This window comes from Eschrichtius robustus, chromosome 4 (genome assembly GCF_028021215.1).
Source record: "Eschrichtius robustus isolate mEscRob2 chromosome 4, mEscRob2.pri, whole genome shotgun sequence".
NCBI lineage: Eukaryota > Metazoa > Chordata > Mammalia > Artiodactyla > Eschrichtiidae > Eschrichtius > Eschrichtius robustus.
Genome location: NC_090827.1, coordinates 120,655,370 through 120,679,943, shown reverse-complemented (window position 1 = coordinate 120,679,943; position 24,574 = coordinate 120,655,370). Strand labels below are relative to the sequence as shown.

General features: G+C 40.7%; 1 pseudogene; it reads left to right on the top strand.

The window, feature by feature from the left end:
* The first annotated feature begins 2,021 nt into the window (after positions 1-2,021).
* Positions 2,022-24,574, top strand: part of LOC137763521 (ferritin light chain pseudogene) — a 60,011-nt pseudogene continuing 37,458 nt past the window's right edge.

Sequence of the window (24,574 nt, the reverse complement as noted above, 5' to 3'; positions counted from 1 at the left end):
TTATTTTAAAAATAAGGTAATAGTACCATATTATGCTACTATTGGAAAATGAAGAAAAAATGTAAACACTGTTGACATTTTGGTGTCCAGTCTCCTTCCCTTAGATTTCCATTGTTTAAGATAATTTCAACAATAGCATACAAATTATTCTTATTCTGATTTTTAAAAAAATTTAGCACTATATCATATGCTCTTTCCTCAAGATTATTATTTTAGTGGCTGGAAGGTGTGCCAAAATATATATACATATGCTTGTACATGTATGTGTGTGTATTGAACTTGGTCTCTCTGAAATCTGGTAGTCTAGTTCTTGATTGGGGAGCAATTTAGTTTAATATTTTTATATTTTTCTACTAATGAAGATCCTTGGGCTATCTTTTTTAGAGTTAGTACTACTACACTATCTATACAAATGTTCTATATTAAATGAAAGCGTTTTGGGTATTCAGAAACGTAAATGAAACGTACTATTTGCCACATTTTATTAGCATTACTGTCCATGCTGTTTCTGGACTGGAGGAAAATGGGGAGGGTGTAGGGAAGAAAGCAATAAGCAGTGTTGCCGCAGTCCGGGTGTGAAATGGCCGTGGTCTGCGTTAGGAGAGTAGCAATGGGAATGTAGAAGGTAGAGCAGATTTGAAGCATAATGGACAGAACTTGCAGATCAATTGGGTATGGGGATGGAGCCAAAGATGACTCCAACTTTTTTTGTTTACTTGAGCACTTGGGTAGATGGATGGTAGTGCCCTTTACCAGGACAAGGAATGCCAAGATAAGAACAGGTTTATGAAGGAAGATGATGAATTTTATTTAAACATGATGACTTGGAGATCTGAGATGTATAATTGGAGATGTCAAGTGGGGAGCTGATGATAGTAGTCTGGAACTCAGAAAAGAGCCAAGAACTGCAGACATAAATTTGAGAAGAGTCAGCATGTAGATAAGAAAGCCATAGGAGACCTTGGCAAAGATGGCGGAGTAGGAAGAACCTGAGCTTACCTCCTCTCACGGGCATACCAAAATTACAGATATTTAGAGAGCAACGTTTGATGAGAAAATCCAGAATCTACCAGAAAAGATCTTGTACAACTAAAGATATAAAGAAAGAAACAGCAATGAGATGGGTAGGAGGAGTGGAGTCACACACAGTACAGTCAAGACTCATACACCCAAGTGGGCAATCCACCAGTCCCAGGATCTCTGGGCCACGAACCCACACAGAAGCAGGCAGACACTGGCCCGAGGACCAATGCAGCCCTGCAGCTTGACTTGTCAGGACCCAGCCAACACACCAACCCTAGAAACCCCCAGGCCCCGGCCATGCCTACCAGCTCTGGGACACGTTGCGCCTTTTAGCCAGCAGCCCCAGGATCCAGCCCCACCCAGCAGCTGACTGAAACCAGCTTTGGAACACCCAGGGCCCTGCAGCTAGAGACCCGGGGACCCAACTCCACACACCAGTGAGCCAGCACTAGTCCTGGGAGCCCCCTGGGCCCTGGGGCCACCCACCAGCAGGCCAACACCAGGTCTGAGATACTCAGACTCCTCAGTCAGACACCCGAGGCTCCAGCCCCACTCACCAGTGGGCCAGCACCAGCTTTGGGAAACCCCAGAACCTGCAGCCAGCTGTGTCAGGAACTGGTCCTACCCACCGCCAACACTATATTTGGGAAGTCCAGCTCCACAACCACCCACTACAGAACCTAGCTCTGCCCACCATGAGCTAGCCCCCGAGGTTCCATAGCTAGCCGACTCGTGACCTGGCCCCACCAAACAGCAGCTGGCAGCCTCCGCACAAGGCAGGGCCTGGCAACCAGCTGGACAGGGGGGCCAGCCACGCCTACCAAACTGCCCACAGTAGTCAGCCCGCTACAAGAGAAGGACCTATGGAACCCAACATAGGGAGCACCCCTAGAGCATATAGCTCTGGTAACCAGAGGGGAGCGCGCTGCTGGGATGCATAGGACACCGCCTCCAAACGGCCACTTCTCCAAGGTCTGGAAATGTAACCAACCTACCCGATGCATAGAAGTAAAAATAGCAACTTGGAAAATGAGGTGACAATGTTCCAAATGAAGCAACAAGATAAAGCCCCAAAAGAAGAACTGAGTGAAATGGAGATAGGCAATCTACCTGATAAAGAGTTCAAGGTAATGATTGTAAAGATGATCAAAGAACTCAGGAGAAAAATGGATGGAACAGAGTGAGAAATTAGGAGTTTTTAACAAAGAGTTAGAAAATATAAAGGAGAATGAGAGATAAAGAATACAATAACTAAAATGAAAAATGAACCAGAAGGAATCAAGAGTAGATTAAATGATACAGAGGAATGTATCAGCGAGCTGGAAGATAGAGCTGTGGAAATCACTGAGGTTGAACAGAAAAAAGAATAAAAGGAAATGAGGACAGTTTAAGAGACTTCTGGCACAACATCAAGCATACCAACATTTACATTATAGTAGTCCCAGAAAGAGGAGAGAGAGAGAAAGGGGCTGAGAACATATATGAAGACATAATAGCTGAATTCTTAACCTGGGAAAGGAAGCAGACATCCAGGTCCAGGAAGCACAGAGAGTGCAAAACAGGATCAACCCAAGAGGAACATACCAAGACACATTGTATTTAAGATGACAAAAATTAAAGATAAAGAGAATATTAAAAGCAGCAAGGGAAAAGCAATAAATTACATACAAGGGAACTCCCATCAGGCTATCAGCTGACTTTTCAGCAGAAACTCTGCTGGCCAGAAGGGAATGGCATGACATATCTAAAGTGATAAAAGGGAAAAACATACAACCAAGAATAATCCACCAAGCAAGGCTTTCTTTCTGATTTGATGGAGAGATCAAAAGTTTTACAGATAAGTGGGTGGCGGGGGGTGATGAATTGGGAGATTGGGATTGACATATATAAACTAATATGTATTGAATGGATAACTAATAAGAACCTGCTGTATAAAAAAATAAATAAAATTCTAAAATTCAAAAAAAAAGTTTTACAGATAAGCAAAAGATAAGAGTTCAGCACCATCAAACCAGCTTTACAAGAAATGTTAAAGGGATTTCTCTAAGTGAAAAAGAAAAGGCTACAACTAGAAACATGAAAATTACAAAAAAGAAAAACCTCATTGGTAAAGGCAAATATACAGAAAAGGTAGTAAATCAACCATGTGCAAAATTAGCAGGAAGGTTAAAAGACAAAAGTAGTAAAACCATTTATATCTGTGATAAGCAGTTAAGGGATACACAAAACAAAAAGATGTAAAATATGATGTCAAAAACAGTAATCATGGGGGGAGGAGAGTAAAAATGGAGGGTTGTTAAAATGCATTTGAAATTAAGACATCAGCAACTTAAAATAATCATGTATATATAAAGATTTCTATATATAAACCTCATGGTAACCATGAACCAAAAACCTAATATAGAGACATAAAAAATAAAGAGAAAGGAATTCAAACATAACACTAAAGAAAATCATAAAATCATGAAGAGAGCAAGAGAAAAAGAAAGAAACAGCGAAGAACTACAAAAACAACCAGAAAACAATTAACTAAATGATATTAAATACAACCTACCCGTAATTACTTTAAATGTAAATGACTAAATGTCCCAATCAAAAAACTTGGGGTGACTGACCTTCAGTCTAAGTGACAGTAAGTCACCCCAACTATGGAAACGCTGGGCTGTGAAATCATGCCTGTTAGCTCAGACTGGAGTGTGTCCTATGAGCATCCCTCCTACTCCTTACAGAAGGCCGAGATGGTGCCCCAGACCTGCTCCTCAAAGTGCACCCACCAGCTGAGTCTGAGTTTTGTCTCTCTAAATGTTAAAAAAAATAATATAAGGAGAAAAGGACATTCCCCACTAAATTTGAATACTTTGCATAAGCTTGATAGGGCAAGAGTGCAATCAACAACTATTTTAACATGAATCTTCTTTTCATCCACCTCTCATTTTTTCCTTAAATGAGGAAACACATTGGTCTAGCAAGGATAGTATTTGCACCTTGAGGATAGCAATTATAGAATAAATCCATCTAAAATATCATATTCTGCATTTTGTTGCTTTGTTTGTTTAGAGAGGGTAATACCAAACAGTCTTCAAAGAAAATGAGGTGAAGACCAAGTGCTTCAATAATCAAGAACATCTATGTTTTGAGATGGGTGTGTGGTTAAGCATGCTTTTAGGTTTTCTGTATTTAGGAGATTCTGAGTTCTTGACTGTTGGCCAACTTTCAAGCAAGTAAAAATCAGTGCGGTCTGTAAATTTGTCTAAGTTTACCCAGAAAAATGCTCTGTTCCTTCTGTGGCACATGCTTATGCTGCTGAAAGCTAAATCCTCAAAATAAAACCTAAGGAGGGGACTAATAATTCATTAAAGTAAATCAATGGTGTCACTACTAATTCCTATCCTGTAGAAGAATTTTTGGTAGTGGATAAATAACATACCCTGGGCAGATGAACTCAACCTGGTAGATAAAAGTTTGCTTTGGTCACAGTTGCCTATGAATATGGGTTTCAAAATAAACATAAAGCCTTAACTTAGAATTTCATTATGTTTTAGAATCATCACTGCCTTAATGTTCAAACATCTAATTAAGTTCTCCTAGTAAGGAGAAATGCACGTTTGTTTATGGCTTTTTGTGAATATATATGCAGTGATCTATGGCTTTAAAAAAATTCTGTGTTTCTGTGACAATGTTTGTTAATCCAGCCAATGGAGTTATTTACAGAAAGATGGAGCATGTAGTAGTTTTTCATGTACAAGTAAGAACTGTTTCCCCCCAAAACCTTAGTTACCTGAATTGTTCTAAGATTATTTGTAAAATCTGAAACACAGTGATTAAAGAGAAGTGAGAATTCTAAAAAAATAAAAAAATAAAAAAATAACTTAGGGTGACTGAATGGATAAAAAAAGCAAGACCTATCTATATGCTGCCTACAAGAGACTCACTTCAGATCTAAAGACACACAGAGACTGAAAGGGAAGAGATGGAAAAAGATGCAATATGCAAATGGAAATCAAAAGAAAGTCAGGGTAGCAATATTTATATCAAGACAAAATAGACTTTTAAACAAAGACTGTAACAAGAGACAAAGAAAGACATCACATAATGATCAAGGGATCAATCCAAGAAGAATATATAACAATTGTAAATATATATGCACCCAAGTTAGGAGCACATAAATACATAAGGCAAATATTAACAGACATAAAGGGAGAAATCAATGACAAAACAATAATAGGAGGGGAATTTAACACCCCACTTACATCAATGGACAGATCATCCAGACAGAAAATCAATAAGGAAACACAACATGACACATTAAAAGAAATAGACATATATATATACACACACATATATATATAAAACATTCCATCCCAAAGCAGCAGAATACACATTCTTTTCAAGTGCACATGGAACATTCTCCAGGGCAGATCACATACTAGACCACAAAACAAAACAAGCCTTGGTAAATTTAAGAAAATTTAAATTATACCAAACATTTTTTCCAACCACAACACGATGAGACTAGAAATCAACTAAAAAAAAACACAAAAAAGTAAATAACAAAAACACATGGAGGCTAAAAAATATGCTACTAAACAACCAATGAATCACTGAAGGAATCAAACAAGAAATAAAAAAATACCTAGAGACAAATGAAAATGAAAACACAATAAACCTAAATCTATGGAATGCAGCAAAAGCAGTTCTAATAGGGAAATTTATAGTGATACAAGCCTACCTCAGGGAACATGAAAAATCTCAAATAAACAACCTAACCCTACACCTAAATTAATTAGAAAAAGAACAAACACAAAACAAAGTTAGTGGAAGGAAAGAAATCATAGAGATCAGAGCAGAAATTAATGAAATAGAGACAAAGAAAAGAAAGAAAGAAAGAAAGAAAGAAAGAAAGAAAGAAAGAAAGAAAGAAAGAAAGAAAGGAAAGAAAAGATCAGTAAAACTAAGAGCTGGTTCTTTGAAAAGATAAAATTGATAAACCTTTAGCTGGACTCATCAAGAAAAAAAGAGGGCCCAAATCAATAAAATCAGAAATGAAAAAGGAGAAATTACAATGGACACCACAGAAACACAAAGCATCATAAGAGATTACTATGAACAACTATATGCCAATAAAATGGACCACCTAGAAGAAATGGACAAATTCCTAGAAATGTACAATCTCCCAAGACTGAATCAGGAAGAAATAGACAATATGAACAGACCAATTACCAGTAATGAAATTGAATCAGTAATTTAAAAACTCCCAACAAAACAGTATGGAGGTTCCTTAATAAACTAAAAATAGAACTACACTATGACCCAGCAGGCCCACTACTGGGCATATACCCAGAGAAAACCATAATTCAAAAAGACACATGCACTCCAATGTTCATAGCAGCCCTACTTATAAAAGCCAGGACATGGAAGCAACCTAAATGTCCATCAACAGACGAATGGATAAAGAAGATGTGGTACATATATACAATGGATTATTACTCAGCCATAAAAAGGAATGAAATTGGGTCATTTGTAGAGATGTGGATGGACCTAGAGAGTGTCATACAGAGTGAAGTAAGTCAGAAAGAGAAAAACAAATATTGTATATTAACGCATATATGTGGAATCTAGAAAAATGGCATAGATGACCTTATTTGCCAAGCAGAAATAGAGACATAGAGAACAAATGTATGGATACCAAGGGGGAAAGGGGTGGGGTGGGAGGAATTGGGAGATTGGGATTGACACATATATGCTATTGATGCTATGTATTAAATAGACAACTGATGGGAACATACTGTATAGCACAGGGAACTCTACTTAATGCACTGTGGTGTCCCAAATGGGAGGGTAATCCAAAAGGGAGGGGATATATGTATATGTACGGCTGATTCATTTTGCAGTGCAGTAGAAGCTAACACAACATTGTAAAGCAACTATACTCCAATTAAACAACAACAACAACAACAAAAAAGACTCCCAAACAAAAGTCCAAGGCTAGATGGCTTCACAGGTGAATTCTCCCAAGCATTTACAGAAGAGTTAACCCTATTTTTCTCAAACTATTCCAAACAATTGTAGAACAATTGTAGAGGAAGGAATGCTTCCAAACTCATTCTATGAGACCAGCATCACCCTGATAACCAAAATCAAACAAAGATATCAAGAAAAAAGAAAGAAAGAAAATTACAGGCCAATATCACTGATGAACATAGATGCAAAAATTCTCAACAAAATATTAGCAAACCAAATCCAATAATATATTAAAAGGATAATACACCATGATCAAGTGGGATTTATCTCAGGGATGCAAAAATGGTTCAGTGTCTGCAAATAAATCAATGTGATACACCACATTAATAAATTTAAGAATAAAAATCATATGATCATCTCAGTAGATGCAGAAAAATCTTTTGAAAAAATTCTACATCGATTTATGATAAAAACTCTACACATACACACACACACAGACACACACCACTTTCTACACAAAGTGGTATATAGAGAACATAACTCAACATAATAAAGGCCATATATGATAAGCTGAAGTTAACATGATACTTAACAGTGAAAAGCTGAAAGCTTTTCCTCTAAGGACAAGAACAAGACAAGGATGCCCACTTTCACTATTTTTATTCAACATAGTATTGGAAGTCCTAGCCACAGCAACCAGACAAAAAAAAGAAATAGAAGGAATCCAAATTGAAAATATACACACTGCTATATATAAAATAGATAACCAACAAGGATCTGCTGTATACACAGGGAACTATACTCATTATCTTGTAATAACTTATAATGAAAGAAAATCTAAAAAAGAGTATATATATATATATATATATTTATTTATTTATTCATTTATTTATATTTATATTTATATATACACACACACACATATATGAATCGCTTTGCTGTACACCTGAAACTAACACAACATTGTAAAATTGTAAATCAACTATGCTTCAATAAAAACTAAAAAAAAAAATAAAGGCATTATATTAAACCATTTGAATTAAGGACATTTGTTATGCAGCAATAGCTAAGTGATACAATAATCAAAGCAAACAGCAATAAAGGAAATTGTAAATTTTTTTTTTTGGCTCCATTGGTCTTTGTTGCTGCGCACGGGCTTTCTCTAGTTGTGGCGAACGGGAGCTACTCTTCATTGCAGTACATGGACTTCTCATTGTGGTGGCTTCTCTTGTTGCAGAGCATGGGCTCTAGGCATGCGGGCTTCAGTAGTTGCAGCACACAAGCTCAGTAGCTGTGGCTCATGGGCTCAGTAGTTGTGACACACGGGCTTAGTTGCTCCACTGCATGTGGGATCTTCCCAGACCAGGGGCTGAACCTGTGTCCCCTGCATTGGCAGGCAGATTCTCAACCACCACACCACCAGGGAAGCCCAGGGTAACTAATTTTTTTTTTAAAAAAAAGGAATCAAAATTAGGAAGGAAGAAGTAAAACGGTCACTGCAGATGACATGATACTATACACAGAAAATCGTCAAGATGCCACCAAAAAAACACTAGAGCTCATCAATGAATTCAGTAAAATTGTAGGATACAAAATTAATATGCAGAAATCAGCTGCATTTCTAAAACTAACAACTACAAGAAAGAGAAATTAAGGAAACAATGCCATTTACAATCTCATCAAAAAGAATAAAATACCTAGGAATAAATCTAACTGTACTTAGAAAACTTAAGATGGGACTTCCCTGGTGGTCCAGTGGTTAAGACTCCATGCTCCCAATGCAGGGGGCATGGGTTTGATCCCTGGCCAGGGAACTAAGATCCTGCATGCCATGCAGTGTGGAAAAAAAAACAAACAAACTGTAAGATACTGATGAAAGAAATTGAAGACAACACAAACAGATGGAAAGATACACTGTGTTCATGGATTGGAAAAATTAATAATTGTTAAAATGACCATAGTAGCTACCCAAGGCAATCTACAGATTCATTGCAACCCCTTTCAAAATACCAATGGCATTTTTCAGAGATCTAGAAAAAATAATTTTAAAATGTGTATGGAAGCACAAAAGATCCCGAATAGCCAAAACAATCTTGAGAAAGAAGAACAGAGCTGGAGGTATCATGCTCCCTGACTTCAGACTATACTACAAAGCTACATCAATCAAAACAGTATGGTACTGGGGCTTCCCTGGTGGCGCAGTGGTTAAGAATCCGCCTGCCAGTGCGGGGGACACGGGTTCGAGCCCTGGTCCGGGAAGATCCCACATGTCACAGAGCAACTAAGCCCATGTGCCACAACTACTGAGCCTGCACTCCAGAGCCCGTGAGCCACAACTACTGAAGCCTGCGCTATTAGAGCCCATGCTCTGCAACAAGAGAAGCCACTGCAATGAGAAGCCCGCGCACCACAACAAAGAGTAGCTCCCGCTTGCTGCAACTGAAGAAAGTCCGTGTGCAGCAGTGAAGATCCAATGCAGCCAAAAATTAAAAATAAATAAATATATAAATTTATTAAAAACAAAAAAACAGTATGGTACTGGCACAACCGACACATAGATCAATGGAACAGAATAGAGACCCCAGAAATAAACCTACAACTTATGGTCAATTTATCTATGACAAAGGAGGCAAAAATATACAATGGAGGAAAGTCAGTCTCTTCAATAAGTGGCACTGGGAAAACTGGACAGCTACGTGTAAAAGAATGAAATTAGAACATTTTCTCATACCATATACAAAAATAAACTCAAAATGGATTAAAGACCTAAATGTTAGACTGGAAAGCATAAAACTCCCAGAAAAAAACACAGGCAGAACACTCTTTGTCATAAATTGTAGCAATATTTTTTTGGATCTGTCACCTAAGGCACATGAAACAAAAGAAAAAGTAAACAAATGGGACCTAATTAAACTTAAAAGCTTTTGCACAGCAAAGGAAACAATTGACAACAGACAACATACTGAAGGGTAGAAAATATTTGTAAGTGATCTGAACAATAAGGGGTTGATGTTGAAAATATCTAAGCAGCTCATAGTACTGAATATCAAAAATAGAAAAAACTGGGCAGAAGGTCTGAACATACATTTTTCCAAAGAAGACATACCAATGCCCAACAGGCACATGAAACAATTCTCAAAATCACTAATCATCAGAGAAATGCAAATTGAAAACACAATGAGATATCACCTCACACCTGTCAGAAGGGCTGTCATCAAAAAGACCACAAATAAAAAATGTTGGTGAGGATGTGGAGGAAAGGGACCCCTTGGACACAGTTGGTGGGAATGTGAGTTGGTGCAGCCACTGTGGAAAACAATATGGAGGTTCCTCAAAAAACTAAAAATAGAACTACCATATGATCTAGCAATTCCACTCCTGGGCATATATCTGAAGAAAATGAAAACATTAATTTGAAAAGATACATGCACCCCAATGTTCATAACAGCATTATTTACAATTGCCAAGATATGGAAGCAACCTAAGTGTCCATCAACAGATGAATGGATAAAGAAGATGTGGTATACATATAAAATGGAATACTACTCAGCTATTAAAAGGAATGAACTTTTGCCATTTGCAACAACAGGGATGGACCTGGAGGGTATTGTGCTTAGTAAAATAAGTAAGATACAGAAAGACAAATACTGCATGTGATCATTTATATGTGGAATCTAAAAATTAAAACAAAAGAATGAATACAACAAGACAGAAACAGTCTATATAGAGAACAAACTGTGTTTACCAGTGGGGAGAGGGAAAGGATAGGGGCAAGATAGGAGTAAGGGATTAAGAGATACAAATTACTATGTACAAAATAAATAAGCAACAAGGATATATTGTACAGCACAGGGAATACAGCCAATATTTTATGATAACTATAAGTGGAGTATAAGCTATAAAAATAGTGAATCACTGTGCTGTACACCTGAAACTAATATGATATTGTAAATCAATTATACCTCAATTAAAAAAAATAAAAGCAAGCCATAGGAAAAAATGAGATGGCCTGGAAAGAGAATACAGAGTGTCTAAGAGAGAGCCTAATATTTTAGGTTTGGTAAAGAAGAACACTGCAGATGATGCTGTAAATTCATAACTAGAGCAATAGGAAGAAGCCCAGAAGAGGGCAGTATCCAGGAAAACAAGGAAAAGACTTTTTGAGAAAGGTAGAATGGCCATCTATAATATATCGAATGCTCCTGAGAGCGCAGGTAAAATAAAGATGTAAAAGTCCATTGGACTTGGTAACATAGAGGTCTTTGTTAGCCTTAGCCAGAGGGAGTTTGGTTATGCTATGTTGAGTGGAATCCTGGTTGAGTGGGAGTGAAAAAGAGCCGGGTTCAGCAGCAGGCCAGTGAGTTGTCTTCCTGGAGGGCTGATCTATAAGGGGTGCTAAAGCATTATCAGAATAAATTTGTAAAATAAACTTGGGTTGGTGGGAAATGAGGGCTAATAGTATAGGCTTTCTTTCTGAGGTGAGGAAAACTTTCTACAATTCACTGCTGATGGGAAGGAATCAGTAAAGGGGATGAGGAAGGAGACAATGGGGAGTATAATCAATAGTCAAAGTTCAGAAGTCAGGAGGAGACGCTATTCAGAACAGATGGAAGGAATGGCCTGGGAGATGAGAAAGAACAGCTAGTCCAATGCAACAGGAGGGAAAAAGGAAGAAAGAGAAGCATGGGAGTGACACAGTTATGTTTGTAGACTGCGTGTAGAAAGTTGAACTCACCCCTTTGGATGCTTCCATTTTTCTGTGAGTTAGGAGGTGTGTATTAGTTTTCTATTGTTGCTGTAACAAATGATCACAAACTTACTAGCTTGAAATAACACAAATGTATTAGCTCACAGTTCTGCTGGTCTGTGGGTTTCTCTGCTCCAAGTTTCAGCAGGTTCTGGCAGGCTTCCAAACTCCTCAGGTCATGAGCAGAACCTAGTTCTTTCCGCTTGCAGAACAAAGGTTTCTACTTCCCTGCTGGCTGTCAGCTGGGGAGTGGGTGGGGGGGGGGGGTCACCTTTGGCAGCAGAGGCATCTGTCCCAGAGCTAGCCACAGCATGTTGAATCCTTCTCAACAACTGGAATCTTTCTTACTTCTCTGCCACATCTCTTTGCCTCCGATGGAGAAAGTTCTCTGTTTTTAAGGACGCATGTGATTAAATTGGGCCCACCTGGATAATTCAGGATACTTTTTCTATTGTAGGGCCCATACTCTTAATTACATCTGCAAAGTCCCTTTTGCCACGTGATGTAACATATTCACAGGTTCTAGGGATTAGGGCATGGACATCTTTGGGAGGCCCATTCTGCTGAGTGCAAAGTGACATCATCAACTGAGAATAGGAAGTGGAAGAGGTGGGAGGTTTTAGAGAGAATGGGAAAAGTTTGAAGTAACCACACTGGAGAGTAAGAACATGAACTGACTAGAGAAACTCTGTAAATGTGACAGATGGCACGGCTGGGGCCATGGTGATACCAAGAGTGGCTTTCTCTGGCAGCACTCAGCCACTTGGGCATGGCGCAGAGAATGGGAGTAGTGATGGAATAGACAGGCAAAGGGTCTCCATGCTGTTCCATTGATCTATGTGTCTGTTGTGCCAGTGCCGTACTGTTTTTTTGTTTTTAATAAATTTATTGATTTATTTATTTTTAATTTTTGGCCGCATTGGATCCTCGCTGCTGCACGCAGGCTTTCTTCAGTTGCAGCAAGCGGGAGCTACTCTTTGTTGCGGTGTGCGGGCTTCTCATTGCAGTGGCTTCTCTTGTTGCGGAGCACGGGTTCTAATAGCGCAGGCTTCAGTAGTTGTGGCTCACGGGCTCTGGAGCGCAGGCTCAGTAGTTGTGGCACACGGGCTTAGTTGCTCCGCGGCATGTGGGATCTTCCCAGGCCAGGGCTCGAACCCGTGTCCCCAGCATTGGCAGGCGGATTCTCAACCACTGAGCCACCAGTGAAGTCCCTCCTTCCATTTTAATATTGAGATCTGTTCATATCGACAGCTCCAGGTGGTCTTTATGTGGTCAGCATCCAAGGGATCGAGAGAATAGTACCAAAGATCCAAAAGTCGGGGGAATCTGGCCTGTTGAAATATAGTGCTTGAACCAGAAGGAAGGGCTGGTCTAACCTCTGGGCTCTGTGTATGTGCTTGACTGGCTAACTTTGAGTGTGCTTTGTTTTTACTCTTTGACCCTCACTTCCACCATAAAGGGGTAAGTGTTGGGACCACATGAGAAATGGCAGATATATTTCTGAGAGTCTCCTGGAGGGTAGTGGGAACAGGTGCCCGGGAAAATTCAGCAAGAGCAAAACGGAGGCCTGCATGCTAATGATTTGATCCCCAGAGAGGTTAGCCTGGAGCAGCATTGCCCAAACTAGCCAGTTTTCTAAATACCATCATTATGTGGGGCCCACCCATGACTTAATGACTCTTCAGGGGAGGGATTCCTGACACCACGTTAAGTAAGTGCCTCAGGTGATTCTTTTCTTTTTTTTTTTTTTTTTTTTTTTGCCACGCCACGTGGGCTTAGCTCCCCGACCAGGGATTGAACACAGGCCCTCCGCGGTGAAAGGGCCGAGTCCTAACCACTGGACCGCCAGGGAACTCCCCTGAGGTGATTCTTAACGCTGAGAAAAACTTGGAACACTTTAGCTCAAGGCAATGACCCTCTACCTTTTTCCCTATATAGCTGAGCAAATTTCCCTCTATAGTTGTGTAATTTGCTCAATAATTATTATTATTATTTCTAATAATAAGATATATTAGCCATAATTTTCAATCAGGGACCATGCCCTCCTGGACGGGGCTCTCAGAATTACAAGACTGTCCGGGATTGGGTAAGAAGGGAGAAGGAAGGGAGGGTAGTGTGGATTTAAGTCGCTTTAAACAGATTCCCCAGAGAAACGGAGGCTCCTTCTCACTAGGGAGGGTCATCCTCTACCACCCTACTTCCAACCTCCTTCTCTGTTTGACAGTCACGGGTCTGGACTCTAGGCAAGAGGAAGAGAATTCACTAATGAGCTTAATAGTTATATTCTGATGTTTAGAGCGTTCTATGACATAATTCTGGTCAGGCTGTCTCTAGAAAGCCAGTCACCTTGCTATTCTAGCAAAGTTGAATTTGAAGCCTACCAAACTAAAGGCTGGACTTCACAGACTGGTGCCCAAAATGACCCCCTGCAGAACACATCTGGACAGCTTGCTAGCCTCCCAGGCCTCACTCTCTTTCTTCATTGGCTGGATCTCCAGCTGTAGCCCTGGCTATATTCCAATTAGGATGTGAGTACACACACACATCTTCCTCCATACGGTTTATTAGGGCACTGTATATGATTTTATTTTTACTGTGATTTTTTAAAATTATTCACACTTTAATATTAATATTGTTGATAGTGATAACAATAAGGCCATTATCTACGTAACTCTTTTACAGTTTACAAACTAAGTTTACATAAGGGCACTCTGTATGATGATGTCACCTTATTCCAATTTGACCTTAAAAAGGATGGGACTTGAATTGCAAATTAAAACAGACTTTTTACCCCCCTAGTTTAAAATGTGAAGGAGGATGATATTGCTGAAGGACATGGTAACTTTATGCAGCCCTGACTTTTCAGCTGTTAGCTCAAACCAAAATGTCGAATGAGAAAGGTACAAATTCCGCCTGTTTATTCAAGCCTTTTCTGTAATGAAGGGGGGGGGGGGTAATAATTGCACCGTGTTGTGCTTTCTATATGAAAGTATTCAGTCAATGACCTCAGACATGTAATAAATACTATATCAATCATCTTTACAACTTTCTAGCAGTTAAATATTGTCAGGGATAGAGAGACATAGAAGATGAGAAATAATAGATGAAAATCTTTGACTTCCCAGTTTCTTCAACCCTTCTAATCTTAGGTGTGTTTTCAGGTACTGGCCATTAGAGTATACATCATATATGCAATCTATAAATTTAACATGAAATAACATCTTGCTTTTATACTAATGTTCTTATTGAAAAGAATCCAGAGTACTCTCATGTCATTAACTCATTTATTGCATCTTTACAACATTCTCTTAAATTTTGGTGACTCCTTAGTCTGCATTCAGTATTTAATATCAAATGCTCTAAGATTCAGAAGAAAGTAATTGCCTATAATAGTTTTAAAAAACCACTTTCTGTTCTTTTGTGCTTTTAAAACCCATTGCTGGGCTTCCCTGGTGGCGCAGTGGTTGAGAATCTGCCTGCCAATGCAGGGCACACGGGTTCGAGCCTTGGTCTGGGAAGATCCCACATGCCGCGGAGCAACTGGGCCCGTGAGCCACGATTGCTGAGCCTGCGCATCTGGAGCCTGTGCTCCACAACAAGAGAGGCCGTGACGGTGAGAGGCCTGCGCACCGCAATGAAGAGTGGCCCCCGCTTGCCACAACTAGAGAAAGCCCTCGCACAGAAACGAAGACCCAACACAGCCATAAATAAATAAATAAATAAATAAATAAAACCCAAAAGTTAAAAAAAAAAAAAACATCGTTTTCCATTTAATTTCTTGATATTACATCACCCCTACCCACCCAACCTGGCATTCTTCATTCTCTGTTGCCCTTGCCCTTTTGTAGCTAGGTCTCATAAATTAATTGTGTCCTTCTCTTAACCCTCTCTTCCTCTGGTCTGGTTTCCTTCATTATACAGTTGACACTTGAACAATTCCAGGGTTAGGGGTGCCCACCCACCACACAGTTGAAAATCTGAGTACAATTGATAGTTGGCCCTTCATTTTCTTGGTTCCTCTGTACTTGCAGATTAAACCAGCTGTAGATCATGTAGTACTGTAGTATTTACTATGGAAAATACTGAGTTTTATAAGGGAGAAAAAAGTATAGCCTATATTCCTGGTTTCAAAATGTTCTCAATACACTTGGGAAAATAAGATAAACACATCAGAATTACACTGATGAAAATGTGATCATATTTTACCTGGAAGTAACTTAAAACTTAATGTACTTGTTTCACATTTGTTTTCAAAGTTTTTCAACCCAACTCATGGATGACATGCCATGCTGTTTAGAACCCACTTTAATTGTGTCTACTCGTGCCAACAGCTTCTGGCTCCTCCCTGTCCCTCCATCACTAGGATAATACCCTTTGAAACATGTTAGGGAATTAAAGTAGTAGATAACTAAATAAATGAAAAAGTTAAGAGGAAAACATAGAATAACAATAGTAATTATATTCACTGAAATGCTGAACCATAGGCATACAGCTGTACATGTCCTCATACAGTTAGGGTCTTGTCAGGAAAAAGATGATATACCCAAAGGGTTGAACTACAAAGAGGTTAATGAAGGGACTAGTTATAAAGGGTGTAGTCAGAGAGGCCAGTACAAAGATAAAATAAGAAATGATGAAATGCCCAGGGACATTGGGAAGTCATTACTAACTCTAGGCCTGAAGGGGAAAGAAAGGGAAAGATGTTTCCAGCAGCAGATAAGAGCCAGCTCTGTGTAAAGGGGCAGCCTGAGGGGAGCTACGGCCTTAGGGGGAGGCGTGTAAACACTCAGAACTGTTACAAGAGGGGAAAGAGTGAGAATAATGATCCTGATTTCCCTCTCCTCCTGCCCTCAGATTTCCTGCTGGGGACTGACCCTAACCCAAAGCTGAAGGGAGAGAAAACCCAGACGATACCGTTGGTAAAGGCTTAGTGTCCAGGGGTACAGAACAGACCTGAGACGGGTGAGAATGGATCTGGAAGGGCAAATAGAGAGTAACCAGCACAAATCCCTACGGAGTTTTAGGAGTCTCTGCAGGTAGGTTTATGGTAAGGGATTTCTAAGGCAGTGAACTCCAGCATCCTCAGCCTGGCTGGCAATAGGCATAATAGGGCAAATTGAAGAGACCAGTGACCTTAGAATTTAACCTAACCAGTCAGTCTCCCAAACCCCCTCCCACCACACACCAACTACGTACTATATAGTTTAAATGTAGCCAAGTTGTTAACATTCTACCCCTATTATTTTGGTGGGAAAATGCTCTTTTGTCAGGCCAAACTTTACCATTAGAGTAAGGGCCAACTGGGAGAAAATGAAGCCAGCATGAAGGTGAGGCAAGCAGTTACGCATGGATGCTGTGGACAATCCCAAGTTAAACCACACACACAACATAAACCATCCTAAGGTCTGTAACGCAAAGACTCCCTAAATGGCCTCTCCTCAGAAATATGCAGATAGCCCATGGTCAGGATCTTAATGAATTCGAATTAATTTGTGAAAGCATTCTAGGGGTACAGTAATACACAAAATGTTCTTGCGTGTCACAGTTTACCAATTGCTTAGTCAGTTGAGACTCTGGGGCCCCTGGGACTTCCCTAGTGGTCCAGTGGTTAAGACTCCATGCTTCCACTGCAGGGGGCACGGGTTCCATCCCTGGTTGGGGAACTAAGATCCCTCAAACCGCAGGAGGCAGACAAAAAAAAAAAAAAAAAAAAAAAAGACTCTGCTGCCCTTTGCCTGGGGCAAATGATCTTCTCTGGCCACGTAATCTGACCATGGATTCCCAGGCATTGCCTGTTGATTCTCCTATACAACGGGGCTTTGATTAAGGAGACAGTGAAAGGAAAGTAGCCTGCTCTTCTCATCTCCACCTACTTCCTGGCCTCCAACTCCACATTATCTTGACCAAATCGTGGTATTTAAAATAGAATCTCCATGTTCAATTAGCTGTGCTATGGAACAGATGAGGACAGAGAAGCGGACGTTGCATTTGTCAGTTAGGTCACTGGTGTCCTTTGCCAGACCAGTTTCAGTGGAAGAGAGCCTTCCCCCTGGTATGCCAAGGTAGGCTGGTGAGGCATGAATGATTGCAAGGGGGCTGAAAACTTAGCCCCTTAAGTTCCTGACATGGCCGGGAGGAGCTAGAGTGACTTTGATGTTGTCCTCAGGATACCAAATAAATATAGTAATTTTCTCTGGCTGCCGTGACATGGAAAAGTTTGGAAAGCACAGCTGCATAGCGATAGCAGTGGAAGTCAAATTGCAATTCAGGAGGACTAAGTGGAGAAATGGAGGTGGAAGCTGTGAGTGTAGAGAAGTCTTTCCAGATATATATGTCAGTGAAAGGAGAGAGAGCAAATAGACTGATTCTAAGCAGGTTTTTAAAAAATTATTTATTTTGCTTATTTATTTTGGCCTGCGCCGGGTCTTAGTCGCGGCATGTGAGATCTTTGTTGCGGCATGCATGTGGGATCTAGTTCCCTGACAAGGGATCAAACCTGGGCATTGGGAGCACGGAGTCTTACCTACTGGACCATCAGGAAAGTCCCTCTAAGTAGGTTTAATAGGCAGATGCTTGAGGACATTTGTAACAAGTAGAGAAGGGTCTGGCTGTAGAGAGAAATTACAGATACAAGGGGGAGAAAAGGAAGGCACTGTTAAGGTGGGAAGGAAGAATGCTGAAGGATTTCACCACTCTGGCTACTATTTTCTTTGTTAAAAAGAGGCTGAGTTATCTGCTGAGAGTGAGAGAGACAGGATCTTGATATGTGGTTTTAAGAGAGAAATAAAAGATTTGCAATGTTTGCTATCAAAAATAAGAAAGGAAGCTGCCAAAAGATAAGTAAAAATTTGCCAATGTTGAGAGCCAGACTGAGAATGGAGCTCATAAATTTGTAATGAAGTTAATCAGCAGAGTTATATGTTTCACACAGCTGGGACAGGACACCTGGGGGCTTGAGAAAAGACAGTGTTAGACGGTTTTATCTAGGACCATGACCTGGAAGAGCAAGAATAGTAGAAAAGATAAGCTAGCAAGAGAATTGAGGCAGCTGCTAATCAGAGGAGGGACAGAATTTGAACTTGTTAAAATAAGAGTTCTGCCTTGTTTGTCTTGTTCATTGTTGTATCTCCAGTACCTGGAGCAATGGCTCTTAACTGTGGATTATAATCACCTGGAGAGCTTTAGAAAGTCCTTATGCCTAAACTGCACCTAGAACCAATTAAATTGGAATTTCTGGGTGAGTTCCAGGCATGGTATTTTTTCAAAGGTCTCTGAATGATTCCAGTCTACAGCCAAGGCTGACAACAACTGGTCTAGAACAATGTCTGGCATAAAGTAGAAACCTAATAAATTCAGTTCAGTGAATGGAATTCAGGTTAGATTACAGAGGCTCTAAAACTAGGAAAGGGGACTTCCCTGGTGGCGCAGTGGTTAAGAATCCGCCTGCCAATGCAGGGGACACAGGTTCGAGCCCTGGTCTGGGAAGATCACACATGCCACGGAGCAACTAAGCCCGTGCGCCACAACTACTGAGCCTGCGCTCTAGAGCCCACGAGCCACAACTACTGAAGCCTGTGCACCTAGAGCCCGTGCTCCACAACAAGAGAAGCCACCGCAATGAGAAGCCCGTGCACCGCAATAAAGAGTAGCCCCCGCTCACCGCAACTAGAGAAAGCCTGCACGCAGCAACAAAGACCCAACGCAGCCAAAAATAAATAAATAAATAAGTACATAAAAAATAAAAATAAAAAAATAAAACTAGGAAGGGCTGAGGTTCGGAAAAGGGATAAAGACTGAAGTCTCCATGAACTTGAAGTGTAGGTTTGAGGCCATTGTTTTCAGAGAGGGATTTATAAGTTTATTATTTTGGAGTAGGCACAGTTCCAAGTGATATGGTTTCACCTATTTCTGGCTAAGGGATTTTGCATAAGTACCATGGGGTGAAGCTTGCTACATCATGGCAGTTAAAGATCTGAAGTTACGGTGTTGGATGTTTTGTGAAGTTAAAAGTTAAAGTTGCACAGGGCATGACCAGAGGGGAGCAGGGGAGGAAGACTTGAGGTTCATGGCTCTCAGACTGGATGTTGATTTCGGTTGAACTGGTTCTGACTTGCACTTCCTCCTATTATCTTCATGATCCTAAATTCATGTTTTTCAGCAAATTTTCCAGGCCCTCTGAGTCTGAGATCACCTTTGCTTCCCTGGGACTGGGTCCACCTTACACTAAGACACACACACTAGCCTTATTGTAAATTAGTTCATACCTTTTCCTGCTTTCAAGAGAGTATCAGGTGAAGGCATTGAAGTTTAGGAAAGCAAAGAGTGATGAAACGTGGAACATGCTGTCTCAATTCACCACCCTTACAATTTTGCTTGAGGCTATTCCAGTCAGCACTGCTATTGAGCAAAGATGACAAGAGAAACAAAAACAAACCATAAAACTAACCTCCTACCCAAATCCCATAATGGTTTTGCAGAAGCACAGTGAGGCCAATGACCTCTAAAATGGCATTTCTTCTTCAACTGATTAGATATTTACTGCTCACTTATCACAACCCACAACCTCTATATGGGATTACATTGAACTCTGACCGTGGATAAGGTGAATTAGGTGATTAGGGTGGGTTGGGCTCCCTTAACAGAGCTAATTTACCCTCCCCACTGCCCAACACCCAAGTCATTGCCAAGGAATTATTTGTAAGTAGTTGGATACAGCATGGTCAGGTGGTGAAGAAGTTTGTAAATCATTATTTTATTATATGAAGAAGTAGTTGCACTTCTCCTCCTGGTGAGGTAAATATTAACTTTCTAGCTGGAAAACTGCAGTCCTAATCATCTTGGCGGCACTGTGGTCATATGACATACCTGGGGGCAGCTCCAGATGGCAGCATGTAAAACAAATGATAGGGGGCCTCAAGCAATATTTGATTAAGAATTGTTCTCTTTGTGGGAGAAAATCAACACTCAAACCAGCTAAGCTGGTGAGCTCTCCTCCAGTGCCTGCTGCTGGGGCAGGATGTTTGGGGAGGTTTCAGGAGGACAATAATACCCCTCACTGCAGTAGGTGAGAGGAGGTGAGAAACAGTCACAGTGGGATCTACATAGGAAAGAAGACTTCAGACTGAAGACATGAAGTGCTCACCAAAGCAGCAGGACTGAGGAAGGACACCAGGTCTCTCCATCCCATTGTCACTCCCCTGTCCCAGTTCACCACCTTCCAGCCCTCACTTAGAACCTAGAAACTGCAGCAGCTTCCCAACGGGCATCCTGCCTCCTGACCTCCTCCATTCCATTCCCTAGTCTGCAGCCATCAGGCTCTTTCTAAAATGCCATTCTGGTTTTATCACCCCCTATTTGAGCCCATTACCTGGCTTCTCATTTCTCCCATTTCTCAGGATAAGGTCAACTTTGAGTATAGCTGAAAAGCTCTATTAATGACTTGATCTCTGCCTGCCACTCCCGTCTTCCATTCTTTCCTACATTAAACTTCTAGTTTGTTTAAAGTGGTGAAGCTCTCTGGCTTCCTCTTCTGGGAACTCTTTTCCTCTTTTTATTCTGGCGAACTCCTACTTATTTCTTAGGACTCACTTTCGATATCCTAGTGGGCACTCCTATAGCATTCTAAACTTCTATTATAAGTTATTGCATCTCTTAGGCTGTTTAATGATCTGCCTGTCTTGCTGTACAGCATTAGCTCACGTTGAGTGTTGAATATTCACCACACCCTATTAAGCATTTTCCTTGGCATATCTCATGTGATTCCCATAAGAATCCTGTGAGGGAAACACTTGATTACAAATAATTAAACCGAGGCTCATGTTAAGTCATTTGCTTAAGTCCTACAGCTAGAAAGCTCCATAGGGCAAGATGGTGTTGCTCTTGCCTATCATTTGGTCCCTGGCAACAAATGTATACCTAGCCCTTAGTTGTAGCTAGCACTTACATTGCACTTAGAATGTGCTGGGCATATCTCAATCTTATGTCAATAGGATGGGGAAACTGAGATAGAGGTTAAGTGACCTGCCCATGGTCACACAGAGAAGAAGTAGCCAGGCTGGGATTTAAACCTAAGCATCTGGCTTCAGAACTTCTGCACTCTTAACCGTTAGACTGTTCTTCCTTTGCATGAGCAGAAATGCTTCAAGTTGCAGAAATGTTAAGGAAAGAGATGAAACAGTCAATAAAGCAAAGCAAATCGAGACTACCTTTTTTTTTTTTTTTTTGGCCGCACCACGTGGCTCACGGGATTATAGTTCCCTAACCAGGGATTGAACCTGGGTTCCCCTGCAGTGGAAGCGCAGAGTCCTAACCACTGGACCACCAGGGAATTCCCCAAGACCATCTTTAATTAGGCAATTTGTTAGTCCTTCAGACAGCTTCCCATGAAGTCTTCACATTACCCACGACAGAAAGATAGATGCATAGTTCTCACCAAATGAAAACATGTCTGGAAGAAAAAATCATTTTCTATATTGGAGTGTCTATATTGGAGTAGTAATCAGTGATTTAAAAAACATTCAACTAAAATTTCCTTTTTAACACTGCAATATATACTCAAATGACATTCTCTAGAGAAAATGGGGAGGGAAATCCAGTGGGATTATGGTGAAAAATTGAAATCAGTCTGCTGTCTTAGAAGAGGACTGCTGTGGTCTGAGAAAAAGAGAAGAATGAAAAAATCCTTGCAAGGATTTTGCAATCCTTGCAATCCTTGCAATCCTTCCTAACAAGTCAAAAAAAAGTTTAATTTTGCCTTGTCAAGTACAAATAGGACTTGGGTGGCAGAGAGAAAAAAGCAAAGGAATGCTTTTGTAGTTGTGTTTTTCTCCCTTCCCCAAATGGAAAATTTTATTGTTGTTTCTTCTGATTTCTGAATTGTTTTGATGGTTTCTACCACACTGACTTGTTTTAAAAAATCATCTCAGCAGGTTTTTCCTTTTAATAAAACAGAAAAAATTTGAATAATTAATGGAAAACATTTTACTTTTTGGAGAATGGAGGGAGAATGATGACTTGGGGGATATGAAGGCAAGAGGATCTCTGAGTGAGTGAGGGATCCCCCTCAACATCAGAAGATGCAGCTGGCAGTAATTGTCAGGAAGTTGAGGCTAGAACCTTATTTGACTTGGCTGCTGTCTTTTGTTAAGAGACAAGAGACAATGGTTGTTGATCAGGGATAATGGCTTGGTGATGGAGAGGAGTTCACGGATAAGGGATAGGATTTATTAATGGATTTAAGGAGAAGAAGGCGATAGAAAAGGAAGAAACAAGCGTGACCCCTAGATGTGTGGCTTTAGCTTCTGGGTGGAGCCTGTTATTGACATAGGGAAGAAGAGATTTAGGGGAAAAATTTTTTTAATTCAATGTTGTACATGTTAAGTTTGAAATTTCTGCACGAGGGTCCTACCTGATCTCCCTTGTTCTACTCATACTCCGTTACAGTATCTTTTCACGGTGCAGCGGCAACAGGATCCTTTTAAATCGTACTCAAAGCCATCCAGTGACGCCACATCCAGCTCCGAGTAAAAGCCAAAGTCATGACCTCTTCTTCCACACACGTCCTTGCTCATTCCCTTCCAGCTGCACTGTTCTCCTTGCTGTCCCATGAACATACCAGGTACACTCCCACCTCAGGATCTTTGTAGTGTCTCTTTTTTATTTCTGGAATGCTCTTCCTGCAGATATCTTAGCTATCTTACTGACCTCACCTCTAAGTCTTTGCCCAGATTTCAGCATCTTGGTAAGGTCTACGCGCTGATCACCCTATTTAAAACCACGACTGCTCTTCCATCCCCAGCACTCTACTTTCTCTTTTTACATAGCACTTCTGTTTCATCACCTTCTATTATACCATGACCCCCCTTTTTTTTTTGGCCAAGCCGCATGGCTTGTGGAATCTTAATTCACCAACCAGGGATTGAACCCGGGCCCTTGGCAGTGAGAGCACGGAGTCCTAACCATGGGACTGCCAGGGAATTCCCTATACTATGATTCTTTTATAAGGTCAATTGTTAATCTTCATTTCCTCTCGTTGGAGCGTAAGCATCACGAAGGAGAGAAATATGATACTAATATATCCAAAGAACCTAGAATATTCCATGGTACATAGTAACTACCCAATAAATATTGGTTACTATGAGTATGGTTAAATATGAGTAAAAATAATTATTCGATGTCTAAGAAATGTCAAATAGATGGTTGGATAGATGAGTCTAGACCTCAGAGGAGAGGTGAGGTCTGGAAGTATTCATCTGTGATAAATTAGTTAAAAATATGAGAATGAATAAAGTTACCCAAGGTAAAGACATGACTAGGAAAGAGACGTTCCAATATTAAGACCCAGGAAGTGCCAACATTTTGACATCAGGTAGAGATGGAGAAACCAATAAAAGAAGGCAGATATTTAGAACCAGTAATGTAGGAGAAAAACCAGGAGATGCCTGGGTGGGACAGGGTGGGGGGAGTACTGTGTGAAGGAAAAAGGAGTCAACAATGTCATCTCCTCCTGTGTAGCTGAGTGATATAAGCCTAGAAAATCCTCCACTATATTGGCAACAAAGGAGATCTTTGCCCACCTAGGTAGGAACGGTTTCTGGGAAGATGGAAGCTGAGGTGGGGTTTGCCAAAATGGCTTGAGGGGGACTTCACTGGTGGTGCAGTGGTTAAGAATCCACCTGCCAATGCAGGGGACACGGGTTCGAGCCCTGGTCCAGGAAGATCTCACATGCCGAGGAGCAACTAAGCCCATGGGCCACAACTACTGAGCCTGCGCTCTAGAGCCCGTGAGCCACAACTACTGAGCCCGTGTGCCACAACTACTGAAGCCCGTGCGCCTAGAGCTCG